This window comes from Calliphora vicina, chromosome 1 (genome assembly GCF_958450345.1).
Source record: "Calliphora vicina chromosome 1, idCalVici1.1, whole genome shotgun sequence".
Classification (NCBI taxonomy): domain Eukaryota; kingdom Metazoa; phylum Arthropoda; class Insecta; order Diptera; family Calliphoridae; genus Calliphora; species Calliphora vicina.
The window spans coordinates 12,578,102-12,601,116 of NC_088780.1; the positions used below are offsets into that span (position 1 = coordinate 12,578,102).

The window sequence follows — 23,015 nt, forward strand, 5'->3', positions numbered from 1 at the left end:
GGGACAACCTCGATTTTTGACCTATTTTTGATCTATATCTGGATTACTAAGTCATTAATATAGACAACATGGATATCAAATGATAGATATTTCAAAGTCCATTGCAACGATGTGGATAAGGCTATAGTAAGTTGGACCTACAAAGGTTCAAAATCGGGAAAAATATTTTTTAACCCGAATTTTTTTTATCAAAAAATTTTTTTTGTCATAAATTTTTTTTCAAAAAACTAAAAAAAAAAAATTTTTAAAAAAAATTGGAAAAAACTTTTTTTAAAAAAAATTAAAAAATAATTTAAAAAAATTTTTTTTTTGAAAAACAATTAAAAATAAAAATTAAATTTTGTTTACCTAAAAATATTTAAAAAAATGTATTTTAAAGTATAATTTTGTGAAGGGTATATAAGATTCGGCACAGCCGAATATAGCTCTCGTACTTGTTTTTATTCGATTCGAAATTTTCGGCAGATGGTTTGAAAAAAATTCAAAAATTCGGAAATTTTAATTTTTAATATATTGTCTTCTTTTAACTTCTCACTTTTATTTTTGGAGAAACTGGAAGAACTAATATTAGTAAATAGCTACCGGGCGAAGCCGGGGCTATCATCTAGTTAATAATATAAATGATATTGGAAACGTCCTTAATATGCTGAGTAGTTTTGAATGAACATTGTCGGAAATTTAGGATGGACATAGAGCATACAGACAGACTCATTAAATAAAGTTGAATTCAAAATTGAATTTTTAATTTTTTCAAGTAGTTATGAATACAATACATATTTGTGCCGTTTTAATATCTCCAGAAAATAGTTGGCGCCGTGGCTTAGTTGGTTAAAGCGCCTGTCTAGTAAACAGGAGATCATGAGTTCGAATCTCGTCGGGGCCTTCGTGTGGAAAGCACATTCGTTAGAAAGTGCTTTATTTTTAGACAGATTGAATTCGCAGAATTGTCAAATATAAGGAAGAACAGAGCCAAACCTAACCTAAATAAATATCTAAATAATATGATAAGATAAGATCCCTCTAAATGATATCTGGCAAGGCAATATCATTCTCAAGATGCTTATTAGTTATGAACCATGTCGGGAATCTAGTAGAATAAATTTCATAAATTTTAAAAATTAGTTATAAATATTATACATATTTAGGCCATTTAAATATACCCGGCAAATAGTTGGCGCCGTGGCTTAGTTGGTTAAAGCGCCTGTCTAGTAAACAGGAGATCATGAGTTCGAATCTCGTCGGGGCCTTCGTGTGGAAAAGCGCATTCGCTTGAAAGTGAGTGCTTTCTTTTTTTAAGAGGTTGAATTTACAGAACTGTCAAATAAAAGGATGAAAAGGCCAAATCTTAACAACTAATTAATAAGATAAGAACCCTCTAAATTATATCTGGCAAGGTGGGTGTTATCATTCTCAGGATGCTGAGTATCCTGAGAATGATTCCCATGTCGGGAATTTAGAATAGATTTGAATATTGAAATTTTTTGAAGTAGTTATGAATATAATACATATTTGAGTCGTTTAAATATCCTAGGTAAATAGTTGGCGCCGTGGCTTAGTTGGTTAAAGCGCCTGTCTAGTAAACAGGAGATCATGAGTTCGAATCTCGTCGGGGCCTTTGGGAAAAGCGCTTTCCTTTGAAAGAGCTTGTATTCCTTTTACAACACTGTTTAATTTGCATATTTGTTACATTTCCTTAGTTACTTAGTTTTTATTCAGTAATTAATTTTATCTATTCTAGATATAGATAGATAAAATTATATATGTATGTATATTTTATCCTAAAAAAATAAAAAAAATTTAATTTTTTAAAGGTGAAGCGTTTTCCCGAAAGTTCTTAAACTGTTGTTTTTTACCACTGAAAGATTGTATCAGTACTTCTTGAGTAAAAATTCTCTTTTTAGCTATATTTTCTTAATGTGAAACGTAATTTTTTTTTGGAAATATTTGTTTTTCATAGGGCGCCGTGGCTTAGTTGGTTAAAGCGCCTGTCTAGTAAACAGGAGATCATGAGTTCGAATCTCGTCGGGGCCTTTGTGGAAAATTTTTTTCTGTTCTTTTTTTTTTTGTCTTAAATCAATATTAATATTTAAAATTGTTATAGTTCAATAATTTCAAAATTTTGAGAATTATTTGTTTTTCACATGGCGCCGTGGCTTAGTTGGTTAAAGCGCCTGTCTAGTAAACAGGAGATCATGAGTTCGAATCTCGTCGGGGCCTTTGTTGGAAAATAACTTTTTTCCGAGGAGCTTACACATTTGAATATACATAAATCGGCAATGTATATGCATTTTTGACAAATTAGTTATGTTGTATACTGAATATATAAACACTTTCTTTTAAAAAGAACTATATTTTTTCACTAAAATATTAAGTTTTTGTATTATTAAATATTTTAAAATAAAATTCTAATTCAACTGCATAATAATTTGGGGATTTGCCAAATTAGCTGGAATTCCATATTCTTTTTTTAAATATAAATTTAACTTGAAAAATGTTTGCAGATGGGAATTATATGTCATTCGCAAATATCAACAATCTTGAATCAGTGAACTGGCCTGCTATTAATTAGTTCATATTATCGCGAGTGCACTGTATATCGAGAATCTGATAAACACATCCACTTTTGCCATTTATTAAAAAATTCGCCATATTTCCATGAATCGCAGGGCGCCGTGGCTTAGTTGGTTAAAGCGCCTGTCTAGTAAACAGGAGATCATGAGTTCGAATCTCGTCGGGGCCTTTGTGAAATGAGTGTTCATTTTTTTTTGTCTTGGAAGTATTGAAATCTTTTGTTTCGAAGACTTTTCTATAGAAAATCTTTCGTTTAAAAGTATTTCTCTACGAAATCTTTCGCATGAAAATGCTTTCTATAGAAAATATTTGTTTGAAAGTGTTTTCTATAAAAAATAATTCGCTTGAAAGTGTTTTCTAAGAAAACCATTTCTTTAAAAGTGTTTTCTAGGGAAGTCTTTTGTTTTCTATATTTTTCTATAGAAAATCTTTCGCTAGAAATTGTTTTCTATAGAACAACATTTGTGTAAAACACTTTTCTAAGAAAATCTTTAGTTAAAAATACAGAATACTATAAAAAACCTTCCACAAGGTTGCCTAACGAATGTTGGACTACTAAAAGACCTAATATTGAATTCAAAGTTGGACTCCTAAACACTAGGATTAAAGATAAAATTAGACTTGTAAAAATAAAAGCTAAAGTTGGATTAATAAAACCAAAAGATAGAAGCTAAACACCTACGATTGAATTTAAAATTTGACTTGTAAAATACCTACTATTGTCGTTAAAATTTGTCTTGTAACAGATCTACGATTGATGTTAAAATTTTATTCGTAAAAGTCCCACGATTGATGTTAAAATTTGATTTGCAACAGACCAACGAGTGAAGCTAAAATATGTCATGTAGATGACCTACGATTGATGTTAAATTTTGGTTAGTAACAGACCTACGATTGAAGCTAAAATTAGAGCTAAAATTTGTCTTGTAGAAGACCTACGATTGCAGCTAAAATTGGACTTGTAAAAGACCTACTATTGGAGCTAAAATTTGTCTTGTAGAAGACCTCCGATTGAAGCTAAAATTTGTCTTGTAGAAGACCTCCGATTGAAGCTAAAATTTGTCTTGTAACAGACCTACGATTGATGTTAAAATTTGTCTTGTAGAAGATCTACTATTGGAGCTAAAATTTGTCTTGTGAAGACCTACGATTGAAGCTTAAATATGTCTTGTAGAAGACCTCCGATTGAAGCTAAAATTTGTCTTGTAACAGGTCTATGATTGATGTTAAAATTTGACTTGTAAAAGACCTACGATTGAAGCAAAAATTTGTCTTGTAGAAGACCTCCGATTGAAGCAAAAATTTGTCTTGTAGAAGACCTCCGATTGAAGCAAAAATTTGTCTTGTAGAAGACCTACTATTGGAGCTAAAATTTGTCTTGTAGAAGACCTACGATTGAAACAAAAATTTGTCTTGTAGAAGACCTCCGATTGAAGCTAAAATTTGTCTTGTAGAAGATCTACTATTGAAGCTAAAATTTGTCTTGTGAAGACCTACGATTGAAGCTTAAATATGTCTTGTAGAAGACCTCCGATTGAAGCTAAAATTTGTCTTGTAACAGGTCTATGATTGATGTTAAAATTTGATTTGTAACAGACATACGATTGAAGATAAAATTTGTATTGTAGATGACCTATGACTGGAGCTAAATTTGGACTTGTAAAAAACCTACGATTGAAGCTAAAATTTATCATATAACAGACCCACGATTGACGTTAAAATTTGTCTTGTAACAGACCTACGATTGATGTTAAAATCTGACTTGTAAACAACTCACGATTGATGTTAATTTTGATCTGTAAAGGACCTACTTTTAAAGCTATAATTTAACTTGCAAAAGTCCTACAATTGAAGCTAACCTACAAATAAAACTTATTATTTTCATTCTTTTTTACAAAATCCGATAATTATTTCCTTTCTTCTTAAATTCTTGCTTCCTACTTATCATTTGTACAAGTTTTTAATCCCTTTTTTATTTATAATCCTCTCAGCAGTTGATTTTTAACCTCAACCGTAAAATGCCCACCCCTGCAATACAATAAAAAACAAACAAAACAACAACAACAATCCCATTGAAAGATGACTTAAGTGATCTGGTAGCACCATGTATAAGGCACAGTACTGCCAATTTGTTTTAAATTAAGGCGTTTTTAAAATCCTTTTTTTTGTTTTGCTTTAAAGTCTTAAGTGTAACAAAAAATTAAAGACTTTAAATGGAAAAAGAAATGCAGTAATCTTACACAATATGCTTATTAGGTATTTAAAATTGTAATTTTGTTTTTGCTTAACCATGTACTTGAGTTTTCTTTAATCTTTTGTAGTTTAAAGGCGTTTTAAGTCCCCGGTTTATTTATAATCCTCTTAACACTTGTTCATGCTTTTGTGTCTGTTAAGGGTCTCAGTCTGTTTTCTGTTTCCTTTTTTTTTTTTTTTAAATATTGCAACACATGCTGGGTATTTTGTACAAGTGTTTGGCTTTCTTAACCACTGACAGTCTTTAAAATTATGTCTTTTTATTTTAATGTGATTTTTTTTTTTGCTTTATCTTGTAATTCTACTTTCGTAGTTTAAGAGCATCTTCTTTTTAAAAGTATAAAGTTGCATTTTTGTTGTTTTCTTTTGGTTTTTAATTTTGCCAAGCAGCCATATTCTTTTTGTGTTGCTGTTGCAAAGAGTCTAGGCTGCCATTTACAAACACAATAAAAAAAAAACGAAATGTTAAACTGAATCTGTGGTTGGTTTTAAAAAATGTTTTCCATTTTTTTTTGGTTTGCTAGCGTTCCATACCATATTCATGTAATTTACAGTCCGGCGCGCGCGCACAATTGCATTGTAATCGTCGTGAGTTGTTGGTGCTTTTGGATGTTGTACCTTTTTTTCTGTTTTTCTGTTCCCAGACTCTCCCTTGATGTCATGTTGGTGGTGTTGGGCAACGCCCGTTGTTGCTATTCCGTTGGGTTTTACTTCAATTTTGCTTCTCATTGTTGTTTAGGCTGTAACTAACTACTACTACTGTGTTGTGCAGAACAGAGCACAGATTTTTTTGTGAAATATTTTTTATTTTTTCGAGTTTTATTTCGTTTTGTGATTTCAAAATCTTTGCCTTGTGGTTTGTGTGTGGTAACCACACCTCCATTTTGTGTCGCTGCATTTATATATTCAGTTCAGTTCATAATCTCTGTTGGTTAATCTTGTAACAAAAAGTTTAAAATCAGTTTGGGGTTTTATCAGTTTAAAGCAGTTTAAAATCAGTTTGAAATATTTTATTGCAACAAAATTTTATTAATAAAAGATAAATCAGGATTAGAAATTGATATTTAATTGCTTAAATAAGAATAATATTAATAAATTAAAACTTTTAATACTCAGTTTGTTAGTTTTCTTGATAGTTTTTTTACTTTCCATTAATTTTAGTAATAAAATAGTAAATGCTGGTTCACGCAAGTTAAGCTTACTTGCGCAAGTCCTGAGTTTGTATATGAGAGAGGAGAGGAATTGGAAATATGTTCCTCTCTCTTGAATAAACTCAATATATGCCTAAGTAAGCTAGACGCGTGTGAACCCATTCCAAAAAACTTTGTAAATGTCCTCAACTTTGCTATTGAAATTATGCGGGATTTACAATAGCTGGCGTATCTTTTTAATAACTTGTCATGTCATTTTGAAGACTACATATCTGTCATTTATTCTCACTTAGTTATTGACCATTATAGTGGAAACAACTATGTTTTTTTTTGCTTCGAAAGTTACGAATTTTGTGACAACAATGCGTCATATGCGGGAAGTTTTGCTTTACTTTTTTAATTTGAAAAAAAAAGTGCTGCTGAAGCACAACGATTGCTCACCAAATAATGTGTTCCATTAGTTTCAACGAGCGAGAGAATGTTTGTGTGGTTTAGAAGTGGTGATTTTGACACGAAAGACAAAGATCGCCCAGGCCAGCCAAAAAAGTTGGAAGACGAAGAATCCATGAAGATTGATGTCAAACTCAAAAGAGCTTGCAATAACATTGAGAGCTACTCAAGCAACAAATGTCAGCAGCAGGATTCATCTAAAAGCAAGGAAATTGGGTACCTTACGAATTGAAGCCGAGAGACCTTGAAAGACGATTTTGTATAACCGAAATGATGCTTGAAAAATCATTTCGAATCATTATTTGCGGTGAAAAGTGGATCAATTACAATAATTCTAAGCGTAAGAGATCGTATGTGAAGCCCGATAGACCAGCAGAATCGACACCAAAGCCTGGATATTTGGTGCTAAGGTACTGCTCTGTATTTGGTGGGGCCAAAAGGCTTCTATCTATTATGAGCTGATGAAATCTGGCCAGACCATCACAGAGAAACTGTACCCAACACAAATGATTCGTTTGAGCGAGCATTGGCCAAAAAACGCCCAGAATATGCGGCAAGACATAAAACCGTAACATTCCATCATGATAACGCTGGGCCACATGTTACAATACCTGTTAACTCCTTCAGCTACGATTTTGTGTATAAGTTTTTCTTTAATTAAGGTTAATTTATTATGAAAAATAAGAAAAAAAATAAAAATACAGCTTAAGGAATAAAATACAGGTTATGGAATGGGGTGGTTAGTTTCGCAGCTAATCATTTAGACTAATTTTCTGACCAAAACAAACGAAATAGCTGTGTTGGTGAGACATACTCCAATTCTATTATCCTCCTATGATATCTCTTCCAAACGAAAATTTGTTCCCCATTTTGGTTCCATCACAGCAGTTTTAGAGACTAACAGAAGTATAAGCCACATTTGATAGAGATATGTCATCACCCGAATCAAAATCACCATCAAATTTTGACTGGAGCCCCTAAGGAATCGTAGGATTCAAGACAGCAGACACTTTCATCATCCGAAGGTATAGCTTCCAACAAAATGTCTTCAACGTCACGTTCACGCGGAATCTTTACAAAATAACATTAAATTATAAAGACTGTAGAAAAGGTGGTTAGAAAAGTGACCACTAAAACGCAAAAAGTTAAAAAGTTTTTAGAATGAAGTGGTTGGCAAGATTTGCCTCACCACTTTATAGTTCAGACCTTGCCCTGTCCGACTAATATTTCTTTTGATCGATGTAGAATGCTCTCTGAGATACGCTTTACTTTGGAACAGAGTATCCGAAATTGGCTTGATTCGTTCTTGGCCTCAAGGTTAGGTTAGGTTATGAAGGCAGCTAGTATTAACCAGTACACTTGGGTCCATAAATTGGTACCTTTGTGATAAACTAAGGATCATGCTCAGGTCCTCAAGAGGTCCTTCACATGTCATAACCAACCTGACGCACGAATGAACGAATCCATCTTCCTGACATCCACAGTAGATAGATCCACTAGGCCGTGCAGAAAATTACTGCCTATTGTCGCAGTCCCAACCCCCGAAAGAGCAGGGTAAAGACAGAGGAGATGTTCAACAGTTTCCTCCTCGTCTTCATCATGGCACCTTCTACAAAATTCGTTGTATGGAGTGTTCAGTCTCCTAGCATGCGCACCAATCAAGCAGTGCCCAGTAAGCACTTATATTAGAGATCGAAGCCTAACCCGTGATAGCCCCAGAAAAACTCCAGTTTAGAATGTCTCGCCATCTCGTTAAGAGATAACCGGCATTCATGTATCAATCTGGATGTCGAGTAGATGCTAGATAGGGATTTGATAGCAGGCTTACTGTTAGTACATATTCGGATATTCACACCAAATAGTACTTCATTCAGTGTACCGCCCTTTTAATCACTGAAATTTCAGCTTGACCTCAAAATGAACAGTTCTTTTGGCTCGGAATCCATATGCTGCCAGAAACATGAGAAAAGGACAGAGCTAACAATGTCTAAATTTATCAGGCCTGTCACAGAATTCCATTCCGATCGAAAGTGGAATTAATTCCGTATTTTGCTTCTCCAGAAAAAGTAAAACGAAAATTTCTTTCGGAATGAAACCAGTTTCTGTTTTCAAAGTGGAATTGATATTTCTTTGTACATATGTAGTTGTTATTCTAAAATGTTTAAACAATTTCTGTACCAAAAACTTTACTTTTGTTTTAATATAAAAAAAGATGTCAAATTAAAATCAGAAATACAGAATTATTAAATATTTTTGGAATTGATAAATTACACGGAATCTAAAGAACCTAAAACGAAATCGATCGGAATAAAAACTACGGAATTGAAACTATTCCGAACAAAATGTGTGACAGGCCTGTCACAAATGCTTCAAAATAAAAGCTAAAATTTTTTAAAAAATTCCGTCCTTTTTATACCCACTATCAAAAAAATATGGAGGAAATATTTAGATTTTGCCCATTGAAGACCTACATTGGTATATATTTATGAATATTCTGGGTCCTCATAAGATTCTATGATGATCTAGCTATGTCCGTCCGTTCGTCTGTCGACGATAGGGCCCAAACGAAAGCAGCTAACTGACATAAAATAGTTGCTTATGACCACAAAATATTGAAACAAGGAAGGAGTGGTGTGAATCGTAAACGATTGAAGATCACCTAGCCTGGAGTTGGGTTTTTATACTTGCTGCTATACATGCAAATTTTATTGCTTTTTAGGGACACTCTAACACTGATATATCTGTCAACGTCTTCCCCTAAAACTACTTAATTTAACAAACTTATCACAGCCGAATGGATAATAAGCACTTAAATAATGCCTACTACGACCTTGCTCTTATATAAATTTTGCCTTCAATTGCATTCAATCTATGTTTATGGCATTTTATCTCATTAAATAATTTAATGCCATGTAATACCAGCACAACAGCACTTGTTTATTTACGTTTGAATGACATTGAAATTGAAAGTTTTTGATTGTGCTGATTTTTCTTTAAAACGCATACAAAACTCTCTTTGATATAGTTAGTATTAACATTCCTTCCGTTTCAATTTAATACAATTTCATTTCATGGGCTTTTTTTGCTTGCGTTTTTCCTTTAATTTTTTTTTTAATTTTTTTCTGTTTCGTCTGGTTAACAACACACCAATGACACGCACGCATTGTCTACTTGAGCTACTTAAATACAAAAAAAAAATAAAAAAAAAGAATAAATAAATCTAAAATTCTCAAGACCGGTATTAAATTATTGTAGTAAACGATATATAAATATTAAAGGAAGACCCAGGAAGACATGACGTTTACAAAATATATACAAACTAATGCAACTCTGTCATCAAATGTTTTTACTAAGTGGTGTGTTGTCTGTGAAGTTGCCAACCAAAGTTAGCAAACTTCAAAGGGGGGGAGGGAGTTGCCATATGGTTTCTAATAAGAAATGGGAAAATGTATAGATTTAAAATAAAAAAACAAAAGAATTTGTTTTTAAAATCAAACAATAACACAACCTTCACACAGAAAATCATTCAGCGAGAAAATTATCAAGTGCAAAGACAACGGGCAACAACGTAACGTCTATATACATAAATATAATGACAGTGATGAGTTTCTATACACAGCACAAAACAAAAAGACCTAAGGTCTATTACTACTAAAGGCCTATCTATCTATTACTTCTATATACATTTCATATACAATATAATTCCCCATAAACCATTATTATTCATTATATTGCTGTTTTTTTTTTGTATTTTTTTTTATTGTTTGTTAAATAATCATTGTTGTTTAGCAATGTCATCAAGGTGAAATTATTATTTAATAACTATTTTAACATCTATCGGTAATTGTTATTCAAAAATTCACACACAAACTTTTGAAAATTTATAAATGGGGGGCTTTATGAAAAACAAACCCTCTGTGGCTGCAGTTTAAAAATATTAAAACACAATAGAAAGTGGGTGTTGTAAAGTGGGCGTTTTTTTAAGTCACATACTCGTTTGTAGAAAATGTGGCTATTGTAATTAGTTAAGAAAACAATATTCATGGGAAATTGGTTTTATTTATTTGTTTGTTCGTTTGCTTTAGGAAAAAATTGAAGAAATCTTAATAATTTTTTTTATACCCTTCACCATTAGTGGTAAGTTTGTCATTCCGTTTGAAATTTCCACATTTTTCATTTGCGACCCCATAAAGTATATATATTCTGGATCGTTATAGATAGCGGAATCGATATAGCCATGTCCGTCTGTGTGTTGAAATCAACTTTCCGAAGCCCCCAAATAACTTACATACACGATTCATACATCAATATCTCCGAAATTCTTCCGGCTCGGTCGCTATTTAAAATCGAGAAAATCGATCCACAAATGGCTGAGATATAAGGAAAAAACTAGAACAACCTCGATTTTTTTACCTATTTTTGACCTACATACATATATCTGGATTACTAAGTCATTAATATAGACAATATGGATATCTAATCATAGGTATTTCAAAGACCTTTGCAACGACGTATATAAGACCATAGTAAGTTGGACCTACAATGGGTCAAAATCGGAAAAATTATTTTTTAACCCGAATTTTTTTTTTTTTCAAAAATTTTTTTTTTTCATAAATTCTTTTTCCAAAAAAATTAATTAAAGAAATTTAAAAAAAAAAATTTTGAAAAAACTTTTTAAAAAACAATTTGTAAAAAAAATTTTTTTTTTTAAATTTTAAAACATTAAAAAAAATTTTTGATTTTGTTTAAATAAAAATATTTAAAAAAAAATATTTTTAAGTATAATTTGGTGAAGGGTATATAAGATTCGGCACAGCTCTCTTACTTGTTTATATTAAAGATGTTTTGATGGGAAAAATTATTTTTCTAAGATATTCTATGACATATGTTATCTAAAGTTTAAAATTAGAAGAAAAAACTTTCTCCAGATGTTACAGAAGTTTCTTAAAAATTTAGCCTTGAATCGCAGGGCGCCGTGGCTTAGTTGGTTAAAGCGCCTGTCTAGTAAACAGGAGATCATGAGTTCGAATCTCGTCGGGGCCTTTGTGAAATGAGTGTTAATTTTTTTTGTCTTTGTCGTAATGAAATCTTTTGTTTCAAAGACTTTTTCATAGAAAATCTTTTTTCTATTTTCTCTAGAAATTATTTAGCTTGAAAGAGTTTTCTATAGAAAAATCTTCTGTTTGAATGAGTTTTCTTAGAAAATCATTTGTTTAGACGTGTTTTCTATGGAGAAAGGCTTTTTTCCTATACTTTTCTATAGAAAATTATTCGCTTGAAAGTGTTTTTTATGGGAAATCTTTTGTTTGAAAGTGTTTTCTAATAAAAACGTTATTTTTAAAGTATTTTCTATGGGAAATCTTTTGTTTCTATAGAAAATCATTCGCTTGAAAGTATTTTCTGTAGAACCACCAATGCATTGCATAAGTAGGAGTCATGCCCTGACTGCTGGTCCAATAGGGACTTCCGATTGTTGAAGCTACATCTCTCGAATTGGCTATCATTTTTTTTTTAGTTTGTTTTGCCAAATCACCATGGACATTTGTAGCGTTCAAAAACATGTGCAAATGATAAAAATGTTTTTATCAAAATGGGTGTTCTATTTATGAAACGTTCCGCGCAATTCGCTCATTTTATGGTGAAGCCCAGAATTGGACTATACTAATCCACATGAGACCCAAGAGCGTCCAATGCATCCCGAAAAAGTCACTGTTTGGTGTGGATTTTGGGCTGGCGGTGTCATTGGAGAGCGCAATAGGTCGATGGTTACCAAGTTCTTTTCTCCTGATTTGAATGATATGGACAGCAACGGCATGTGGTTTCAATAAGATGGCGATACGTACCATACAGTTCATGCCAGATTGGACAATTTATACGGGCGATTTGAGGGCATGGTCATCTCACGTGGAGGTGATGTGAACTGGCCATCGACATCGTTCGATTTGACAAATTTAGACTTTTTATGTGGGGTTTTATTAAGTCACAGGTCTATGCGAATTAGCCACAGCATAACCCATGCCATCAATCAAATTCAGCCGGATTTATGCGCCTGAGTCATGGTGAAGCCACGGCGGACATTTGCATGATATTATAGTTCATACATAATGGCATTGATAGTACTTTCAAATGAATACAAAAATTCTATGATATCTATCACGCACATTACTGTTGAAAGTCCAAAAAATTGACAACCGAATGCCCTGTTTTTATAAAGGTTATGTTGACAATGTTTAAGAAGTCAAGGAATAGACGAAAAAATAAGTTTCTCCATGATATAGCAAAAGGTCATAAATAAATAAAAAAACATGGATCATTCCACAAACAGCAGAGACCATGAACATGTCTTTGGAAGGAAATGATTAAGATGAGTCTCTTGGCCTTCAAAATCAAGACCACATGACTCTAGTGGGCAAGGAATTGTCCAAAACATTAGAAACTTATTTCGAACATGGCAGATTCCTTACCAATCAATCCATCAATCAATATTTGCATGTTGATAATATTTTCGTGGTCAAAGAACAGTCGAAACTGAGAGTTTCTCCAGGATATCGACACAAAATATGTTCTGCAAGATCATTAATAAAACATCAATCGTTCTTGTTTTTGTTTGGATTGGCAGGAAAAAGATACCATGGTGACAAGATACTAGTGACCTAGAAACAGGTTGAACATGGTTGAAAAACATATAGAAACAGGATGTCTTGGTGGTGAGGATGGGCAAAAATATCATATATACAAGGGTTTCTTCAGGGTATTTCTTGCCAAAGAATGTCTAGAACATCGTACACGTGACGTCAATAGTTTACAACGTAAATATGGGCTTGTATACATGTAAAGAACATCTTTAGGAAGAAATGAGGTCTCAAACCTTATATTGCACGCTGGATATACACAATGGTCATGTGGCTGTTGGAGAGTGGTGGACACTAAAGAACCTCTACATTCCTAATAAGCCACAGAGACCATCCTATGTTTCTATTACTGGTACCATTAGGACCTTTCGATTAGAATACCGACAAGAGATGGTAAAACACTGTCCTCTGGACGACTGGTTCTAAAAGGAACGATGATTTTATCCGATGAACTTAATCTCTGGGTTTCTCTCACATTATCTGATATCTATCTCGTTTTCAAGCGGAAATGTATGCCATCAACACAGTCGAAAGAAGAAAATGAGAATTTAATCTCGAGTCAACGACCATTGAAGTCTACGTGAACTGCCTTGCATCAGTCAACTCCAAAGCAAATTTCTTCTCAATTGAATTTATATATCAAACCCACTTATTGCAGGCGGATTAAAGTCAATAAAGCCAAGATTGATCTGTAATCCTTAAAGGATTCACTAAGCTGTCGAAACACTGAGCTTCTAAAGAACATTGACGCCAAATAATATCATGGAAGAAACATCGATCGATTCCCGAACACCAGAGACTAAGCAAATGTCAAAGTGAGTTTCTCTTATCAAAACGGGGACCTTTCGACTCTACTTGACTGTTCGTGCCCAGGAAACTACCACGTAAACCAACCAACCAAAGAGTTTCTCCAGGTTAATGCCAGTTTATCTTGGGGATAGGGGACATAAAGTTGCTGATGAAACAGCGATAGATCTCCAAACACTAGAAACCAAGAACATTTCGAAATAGGGGGAAATTGATGACGAATCTGTCCTGTTTCCATAAAACTGAAACAGATTTCCTCAAGCGGAAATGTATGCCATCAACACAGCCGAATGAAGAAAATGAGAAATTAATCTCGAGACATCGACTGCATAAATCAATGCTCTCAACTCCAAACCAAAAAAGAGCGAATGTCTTCTCAATTTAATGTATATCCTGGTCCAACATAGACAACTTCTTGCCGAGTTAATGTGAATTCCAAGACATGAGAGCAACCGATGAAATTGCTGGGAATACACAACGGTTGGGTTATCTTTGGACGAAATTGCGGTATAAAATGACATTTGTATTCCTTTGTTTGTGGTATCAAATATAATTGGTGAATGGACGTTAGAAGTGATGAAACTCAAAAGTGGTCTACGATTACCACTTGTTGAATATTCAAGATGCTGTGGCACGGAAGACTTTCATGGCTCTTAGTTGAAACTTGATTAGACTTCTAGCAAAATATATACTCGACTATCTCACGAGGATAAGGCGGATTGCCTTACAAAGGAACCAAAATGGGACTTCTAAAATTAAAGATAAATATCTATCCACTTATGGAAGATCCAGGAACTAACGAAACAAGTATTTCCAGATACTTCCGGGCATTGTATGATTGCACATTTGTCGGAACGTAACAACTATTGCAGAAGTGTCTAGACGCAGAAAAGGAAGAATCGGTACACTGCCTTCTATATGTCTGATGCGCTCTACAGGAGAGCAAACTGTGATGTCTTGGTAAAGGACTTTTTCATGATCTGGACTGTCTAAAGGGATTGCTAGATTCTTAAACTTAAACTCCATATCACGACAAGATGATTAGCCAACTCGAGTTCTTATCTATGATAGATTTCCAAAAGTTCGAAATTAGTTTCTCTGAAAGTTTCTGAGAAATTCTTACTGATTTTTGTATCCAAACCTTAACAGTATGAAAATCATATAACGTCTTGTTCTCCAAGGATCTTAAAAACATATTGACATCCTCACTGTGTGAGGTCTTTACTTAAAAACAGTATTCCCCTAATTAAAAAAGGATTTCCACAAACATAATCCTACACAATTTACCGTTAAATAGTGATACACAATGTTTGTGTATCACCATTGAACGGTAAACATCAAAAGTTATCACTTTCCAGTGTCATCTAAGTGCCGACAATTAAGCGCCACTTTGAAAAGCATAAAACTATACAGAAACATAAATGCTCTGCCAACCAATTAAGATGGAAAGCAAATGAGAACACAAAAAATACAAATTCAAATGAAAAACGTTTAATAATCATAGAAGCCAGATGATCATCATCATCATCAGCAGCAGGAGAATGATGAAACTGTTAATGATTATGATGCTGGTGGTGAATGCTGTTAAAGCCGACAAATAACTTTTGCCCGATTCCAACTGAAACCGGCGAGGAAAAAGTTGTTGAGAAGTCAGACGATAACTTTTGCTATAGAACCCCATTGTTGTTGTTGTTGTTGATAATAAATTGTTTGTGATGATATACGGTGGGAAGTTGTATAAATCATTGTGATTGACAGCTTGGAGGGCAGCAACAATAACAACATTTACACACCAGTTGTGAGTGACCAAAAAAAAATTAGCGCAAAAGTTCTAAGAAACCAAAAATAGCCAGCATTGTTTTTTTACATATTGTTTAAATATGATGGTTTTTAATTCACTGATGATGATCATGATGACGATGATGTTGATCATCATCAATATCTTCTTTTACATCTTTTTAAATATGTAATTACATGTGAAAACAAACGAGGCTGAACGGAAAAGAGCTCTTGGGATAGAAGAGAAACTGAATGTAATTCAGAAAACATTTCAAATATCGTTAAACAAATGATTTTAAATGAGATTGTACATCCAAGATTCTGCATTATTTCCTAAACCTATAAATTACCGATGTGAGTAATTCATTGTTTATTCGTGTCAAAGAAAGCCAAAGAGGATAGATTGTCTCCAAATAAGTTCTTGAAAGTCTTGAACAAATAACGATTACTTATAATGCACCAGAGACCAAGAAAATAACGGAACCATGATATTTTGCTGTTGAATTAGGGTTGAGGAAGGTCAAGGTATTATGTCTGTTAAGTTCACGATTACTGTCGTTCAAGAAAATTATGATGTTGACTAATAAATTGTTTAACAAAAAGTCTGTGTTTTATTCAATAACAATTAAAGTACAAATATCCGCAGATAGCTGAGAAGGGGACGTCAGAATCGGGAAATTAACAATTCGGACAGAGAACGTTTTTATAAATACTTTTTCTCCAACATTTCCAGATTATAATCTCAAAAAAATTCCCATTGAAAATGGATTTGGTTTCAATTGTTATCTACTTTGGAACAAGAGTAGAAGAGACAGTTCCATTAGTGAGTTTCTTAGGCTCATCGAAGGCAAAGATGATCCGTTTTTTGGGACCAACAAATCAAACCATTCTAGGGATTTCAATGTGAGTTATTCCAAAAACCTGCTGTTACGTGTTTGAAACCACTTAAAATCTTAATCCATCAAATATCTCGTATAAAATGTAGAAATTTCCCAATTGCAATGGTTTTGAGATTTTGAGGGCAGAAGACAATCGAATCAATGAATCGTAGAAATCAAAGAGGATTTTAAAGAACATGATAACAGTTGTATCAATAACCAGTGAGTATGTTAAACACATAACAGCAGGTTTTTGGAATAACTCACATAGAAATCCGCTACATTAGCACCAGTGAACTCCTAGAATATCATTTTAAAATAGCGAATTACTGCGGGAAGTTTGGGAACAAATGAAAGAAACAACAGCAAATATGAAGTGAAAGCCCAGGACTCTCTAGGTTATTGTACTCAAAAAATTCCACAATTTCTTGCATGAAATATTCATGGATAATCAAAACCAAGATTTGAGTTTGGAAACAGACAGATTTATTGCAGTCAGATTGAAGACAAGAAAACCAAGATTGGTCTGTAATCCTTAAAGGCTTCAATAAACTGTCGAAACAGTGAGTTTCTTAAGAAGATCAACGCAAATGAATTTCATGGAAGAAACATCGATCAATTCCCAAACACCAAAGACTAAGAAAATGTCGAAGTGAGTTTCTTTTGTCAAAACTGGGTCCTTTCGACTCTACTTGATTGTTCGCACGCTGGTAACTACCACGATAACCTACCAAAGAAGTTCCCCAGGTTAAAACGAGTCTGTTGATCATATAGATCATGGTGGCAAGATACTACAGGCCATAGAACTGCCCTATATATAGGGGATAGGGAACAAAAAACTAGAAACCAAGAACATTTCAAAACAGGGGTATTGATGACAAATCTGCTCTGTTACAACTGAAAAAATGTCTTCAACCGAATTTTTAAGAGGCCAAGGAACAAATGAAACGGTAAGTTTCTTCAGAATACCGACACCAAAGAAGACCCACCAGATCATGAACAAAGAAGCGATCGTTATCCAAATACAAGAGAACATGAAACTGTTTTGGAACGGATTGGCGAGGAAATTGATTAAGAAAAGTCTGTTGGCCTTAAAGAACAAAGCAAAAATATTGTAGTCGCCAAGCAACTATCGAAACAAAGAGTTTATCCAGAGTATCGGGGACTTAAAGTTGTCGGTGAAACAACGATAGATCTCCAAAATCTAGAAACTAAGAAGATTTCGAAACAGGGCCAATTTGTCATCAGAAAGTCCAAGAATATCCAATCGAAATGAAAAAAACCCAGATTATTCTTGTATTCATAAAGTTCATGTTAAAAATGATGAAGAGGTCAAGTCGAAATGGGCAGTTTTTTTCAGGATATTTGCTTCAAAAAAAGACTATACAAGAAAATTTAGAAACAATGAGTTTTTGGTGATATCGGTGCCAAAAAGACAAGACGTCTTGTAGAGGCCAAGGAATAGTTAAAACGATGGACTTATTCAGGATCTTTGTAGCCAACAAAGGCTTACAAGATCATACATGTAACATCGATGTCAAATAAAAGTCGAATCACAGAATTTCTGCAGGTCATTGAAGACAAAGAGGATCTTAGTTTAAATTGATTATGTTTAAAAGTTGGGAATGAAACGGTAAGATTCTTCAGAATACCGACTCCAATGAAGAACTACCAGATCATGAGCAAAGTATCAATCTTTACCCAAATACAAGAGAACATGAAAATGTCTTTGGACGGATTGGCGGGGTATTTGAATAAGATGAGTCTATTGGCCTTAAAGATCATAGCAAAAATATACTAGTCGCCAAGGAACTATCGAAACAACGGGGACTTAAGATGAAACATCAATCGATCTCCTAAAACTAGGGCAGATTCGTTAAAATGTCCAAGAATCTCCAACTGAAACCAAAATTGGAGGCATTATCCATAAAGATTTATGTTAAACAAAAGCTTGCAAAACCCTTGGGAACTATTCAAGCAGCAATTTCAAAATGTTTGCCAGCAGCAAGGATTCATCCAAAACCTGGAAAATTGGGTACCATACGAACTGAATTCAAGAGACATTGAAATACGAGTTTGCATGTCCGAAATGATGTTTGAACGCAAAAAAATACACAATTTTTGCGCCGAATCATTATTTTCGATGAAAAATGGATCCATTACTTTAACCCGAAGCGTAAAACATCGTATGCGAAGACCGGTCAACCAGACGAATCGACACCAATGCCAAATATCCATGGCGCTAAGGTAATGCTGTGTATTTGGTGAGGAGTAAAAGGATCCTATCTATTATTAGCTGCTAAAATCTAGCCAAATAATTACAGGGAATCTTTACCGAATGCAACTGATTCGTTTAAAGCGAGCTTGGCCCTTAAGACGCCCAGAATATGCGTCCAGAAACCTAATATTCCATCATGACAACGCTCGGCCAAATGTTGCAATATCTGTTAAAATGTACTATTTGTTTTGATCGATGCATAACGTTCTCTCTGGAATACGCTTCACTTTGGAACAGAGTATCCGAAATTGGCTTGATTCGTTGTTGGCCTCAAAAGATGAGCAGTTCTTTTCGCTCGGAATCCTTATTTTGCCAGAAAGAGGGGAAAAGGGCATAACTAACAATGGATGGAATTGAATTTTTATTTTATTTGTCCAAATGTTTGAAAATTAAAGCTAGAGATTTGAAAAAATCCCGCAATAAATACTTCAAATCCACTTCCCTGCCAACATTTCCGGTTTGTAACTTGCAGCAATTTCTTATTGGAAAAGGATTTGGGTTCAACGGTGGCTAATCTAGAAATTAGGACGGTGAAAAGAGACGGTGGAAAAATGATCCCAAAAATCATGGAAAAGGATCTCAATGTTTTTTTGGGATCCACAAAGAAATAAGAAATTCAAATACTATAAATCAGGCATTAAATGGATGTGTCAGATGCTAAAAGGCCTAACTAAACCAATGCGTTTAATTAAAGAGGAGTAAATTGGAAAGATTCAAATCCTATACCGATTTTTCATATTTTTTAATGGAAAATATTTAAATAATTAAAAAACAAAACAATTTCAAAGAGCTTACAACTAATTAAATAATAATATTCCACCCAATTATGAAAAAAAATTCCCTGGGACTTTTTTCCCTTTTCTCATTTTCCTATTCAAATTCTATGTTAAAAAACGAAAAGGGAAAAAACTCCCCGGGGAATTTTTTTTCATAATTGGTCTGAATAAAACTGGGTAATTTTCTAAAAGTGGAGTTAGGCCTTTTAGCTTTTGGCACTTTCAAATAAGCCTGATGATTATTTCCAGTAAAACTGTAGAACTGTAGATTTGGCTCCAACTAAGAGAAACGTGGAGACTAGATGAGGAGAGACAGTTAAATCAGTGAGTTTCTTGGGGTAATTTGATACAAAGAGAATCTCAAACAAGTGGCCATCGTTTGTTTGGGATCATCATGGAACAGTTAAAAAGATAGCAAGTGTTATTTTTATCACAATTTACATTCAGCCCTCGTTTAGTAATTAATTCGTACCGGACAATTGTACATTTGGTCAGTCAAATGATACCGTCATTCATTCATTCATCTCTTTATTGCAACAAGACACATAAAAAAACTTAAAAATCGTTTATAATTGTTAAGTCTTTAAATTGAAATAAATTCTTGTTTCATTTGTGTTACACAGCCACAAATTCATAAGAAATTTACGAATAACTTAAAAATATTCACATATTGGGGGGGTTTGTGTTACAATTATAAATGAAATGGAATGAAAATATATTATAATTACAGGGTGCATTAATTAATCTTGAGCAGAATGAGAAACAAACTCTAGACACAGATCAATCATATTTTTGTTGTCTGTTTGTTTGTTTGTACGTCCAAGTATCAGCAGCATGTACATACATACGAAGAGTACAAAGAGTACGAATTGATGTTGTTAATTTCGATTGTACAAGTGACATGTGCTTCTGACAAATAAATAACAAAACATATGTTTACACTCAATAAAAAGAAATATTTATAGAGGTACATATTTAAATGTCATTAAAAATTAAACAATTGTTATAAATTTAACTGAACTGAACTGAATTAAATGAATTTTTACACACAGTAGTTGAAAAACAATTAATTTTTCTTTTCAATAAAATTTTATGATGGAAAAAAATACAAATTTGTTTTTTTTTATAAAATAAACTGCAGAATCAAACTCTTTAAAACTTTATTTAAAAAGATCTTTGTTAAAGGAAAACCTTTGTTTTTATTTTGTTGGTTGGTTGGGCAAAATATATTTTGTTGTATGAACTGTGCATATGAAGGACCCCCCTTGGTTTTCAGTTATATGATCTGTTATTAATTTGATTCTTGTTTAAGCAGCATCAGCAGCAACTTTTCTTCCTTCTCCACTCTCTGCCTCTTAAGTCTGCTCTATAAAGTTTTTGGTTGGCATTGTTTTGGCTCCATTGAGTTCAGCTTGGCTCCATTGAGTGTGCGAGAGTGTGTTTTAATCCTGTGTTGAGCTTGTCGCGCGTTCTCATGTTTAATGCGTCGTTTGTGGTGTCTGTTTAAATTGTTTGCTATTTATGTCGGCAACTACCGTATAAACTTGAGTTTTTTTTTTTAATTTTTTTTTGCTGTTTGCTGGCTTGACTCTTGGGAGAACATCAGCATGTTCGTACAACATGTTGTTCAGATTTAGTTTGGAGCCAAGCGTATGCTGAAATCAATATGTTGACTAATAAATTGTTTAACAAAAAATCTGTGTTTTATTCAATAACAATTAAAGTACAAATATCCGCAGATAGCTGGGATTTTAAAGGCGAAGGAAAGGGGGCCCTCAGAAATGGGAAGTTAACAAATCGTAGAAATGGGAAATTTGCTTATTCGTCAACGCTTCCTGTTTGAAAATTGTAGAAATTTTTTATTAAAAATGGATTTGGATCCAACTGTGACCAATTTTTAGGTAAGAGGAGAAGAGACAGTTCAATCTGTGAGTTTCTTAAGGTCATTGGAGACAAGGAGGATCTAAATCATCTTGATAACACTTTTCTATTTGTTTAACATGGGGAGATTACCATTGATTTCTTTAAAAAGAGGAAAATCAAATCATTCTAGATAGTAGGGACCTTCAACCATTGAATACTCCTCATCCAAATATAGGTCAACATTTCGTGTTTATAATTTGGAAATTAACAATTCGGACAGCGAATGTTTGCATAAAAAGCGAAATTGGTTTTGCTATTCTTCAGGGGTATGGGGTTGGAATAGTTCTGAATTGGATTCAACTAACTGTCAACACTTCCTGTTAATAAACTGTATAAATTTCCCAATGTAAATGGAAATTTACTTATTCATCAACGCTTCCTGTTTGAAAACCGTGGAAATTTTTTATTGAAAATGGATTTGGGTCCAACTGTGACCAATTTTTAGGTAAGAGGAGAAGAGACAGTTCAATCTGTGAGTTTCTTAGGGTCATTGGAGACAAGGAGGATCTAAATCATCTTGATAACACTTTTCTATTTGTTTAACATGGGGAGATTGGCAATGATTTGTTTAAAAAGAGGAAAAACAAACCATTCTAGATAGTGGGGACCTTCAGCCATTAGATACTCCTCATCCAAATCTCGGTCAATATTTTGTAATTGTAAATTAACAATTCGGTCAGAGAACGTTTAAATAAATAGAGAAATTGGTTTTGCTTTTCTAAAGGGGAATGATGTTGCAACAGTTCTGAATTGGATTCAAATAACTGTCAATAAACTGTTCAAATTTCCCAATGTAAATGAGAATTTTCTTATTTATCACCACTTCCTGTTTGAAAACCAATTTTGAGGCAAGAGGAGAAGAGACAGTTCAATCTGTGAGTTTCTTAGGGTCATGGTAGACAAGGAGGATATAAATCATCTTGATAACAGTTTTCTTTTCCTTTAGCATGGGGAGAATACCAATGATTTCATTAAAAAGAGGAAAATCAAATCATTCTAGGTTATAGGAACTTCCAATCATTAAATACTCCTGATCCAGATCTCTGTCAACATTTCTTGTTTGTAAATTGGAAATTAACAATTTGGACTGAGAATGTTTACATAAACAGCGAAATTGGTTTGCTTTCCTACAAGGGAATTGGGTTGGAACAATTCAGAATTGGAGTTGTAGAACATTCAAAACCGTGAGTTTCTTCATGCCAAGAGTTTTTTAAGATTCACATGGAATAATTTACATTAATTACTTTTAAAAAAGGATAATCAATTCACATCATACATTAATTAAACCTATTGGACAGTTTAAAACAATCAACTCTAGATTTAGTTCCCTATCAACATTTCCTTGTTTGTAAACTTTAGAAATTTACCATAGAAAATAGATTTGGTATCAATTGTTATCAACTTTGGGACAACAGGAGAAGAGACAGTTCAATCAGTGAGTTTCTTTGCATCATCGGAGGCAAATATGATCTCAAACATCGTAGCAACAGTTTTTGGGATCAACCAGGTATAGTTTA

At 33.4% G+C, this 23,015-nt stretch overlaps 1 protein-coding gene and 7 non-coding genes across 8 annotated transcripts in view; all 8 read left to right on the plus strand.

Moving 5' to 3' along the window:
• LOC135949215 (uncharacterized) overlaps positions 1-23,015 on the plus strand; it is a 97,805-nt gene that overhangs the window by 62,754 nt on the left and 12,036 nt on the right. The gene's annotated exons all lie outside the window — the stretch shown is intronic.
• On the plus strand, positions 810-883 carry TRNAT-AGU (transfer RNA threonine (anticodon AGU)). The gene has a single exon. It is a non-coding gene; the product is annotated as a tRNA-Thr (tRNA).
• Positions 1,174-1,247, plus strand: TRNAT-AGU (transfer RNA threonine (anticodon AGU)). The gene has a single exon. It is a non-coding gene; the product is annotated as a tRNA-Thr (tRNA).
• Positions 1,542-1,615, plus strand: TRNAT-AGU (transfer RNA threonine (anticodon AGU)). Its single transcript has one exon. It is a non-coding gene; the product is annotated as a tRNA-Thr (tRNA).
• Positions 1,958-2,031, plus strand: TRNAT-AGU (transfer RNA threonine (anticodon AGU)). Its single transcript has one exon. It is a non-coding gene; the product is annotated as a tRNA-Thr (tRNA).
• On the plus strand, positions 2,144-2,217 carry TRNAT-AGU (transfer RNA threonine (anticodon AGU)). The gene has a single exon. It is a non-coding gene; the product is annotated as a tRNA-Thr (tRNA).
• On the plus strand, positions 2,667-2,740 carry TRNAT-AGU (transfer RNA threonine (anticodon AGU)). The gene has a single exon. It is a non-coding gene; the product is annotated as a tRNA-Thr (tRNA).
• On the plus strand, positions 11,395-11,468 carry TRNAT-AGU (transfer RNA threonine (anticodon AGU)). Its single transcript has one exon. It is a non-coding gene; the product is annotated as a tRNA-Thr (tRNA).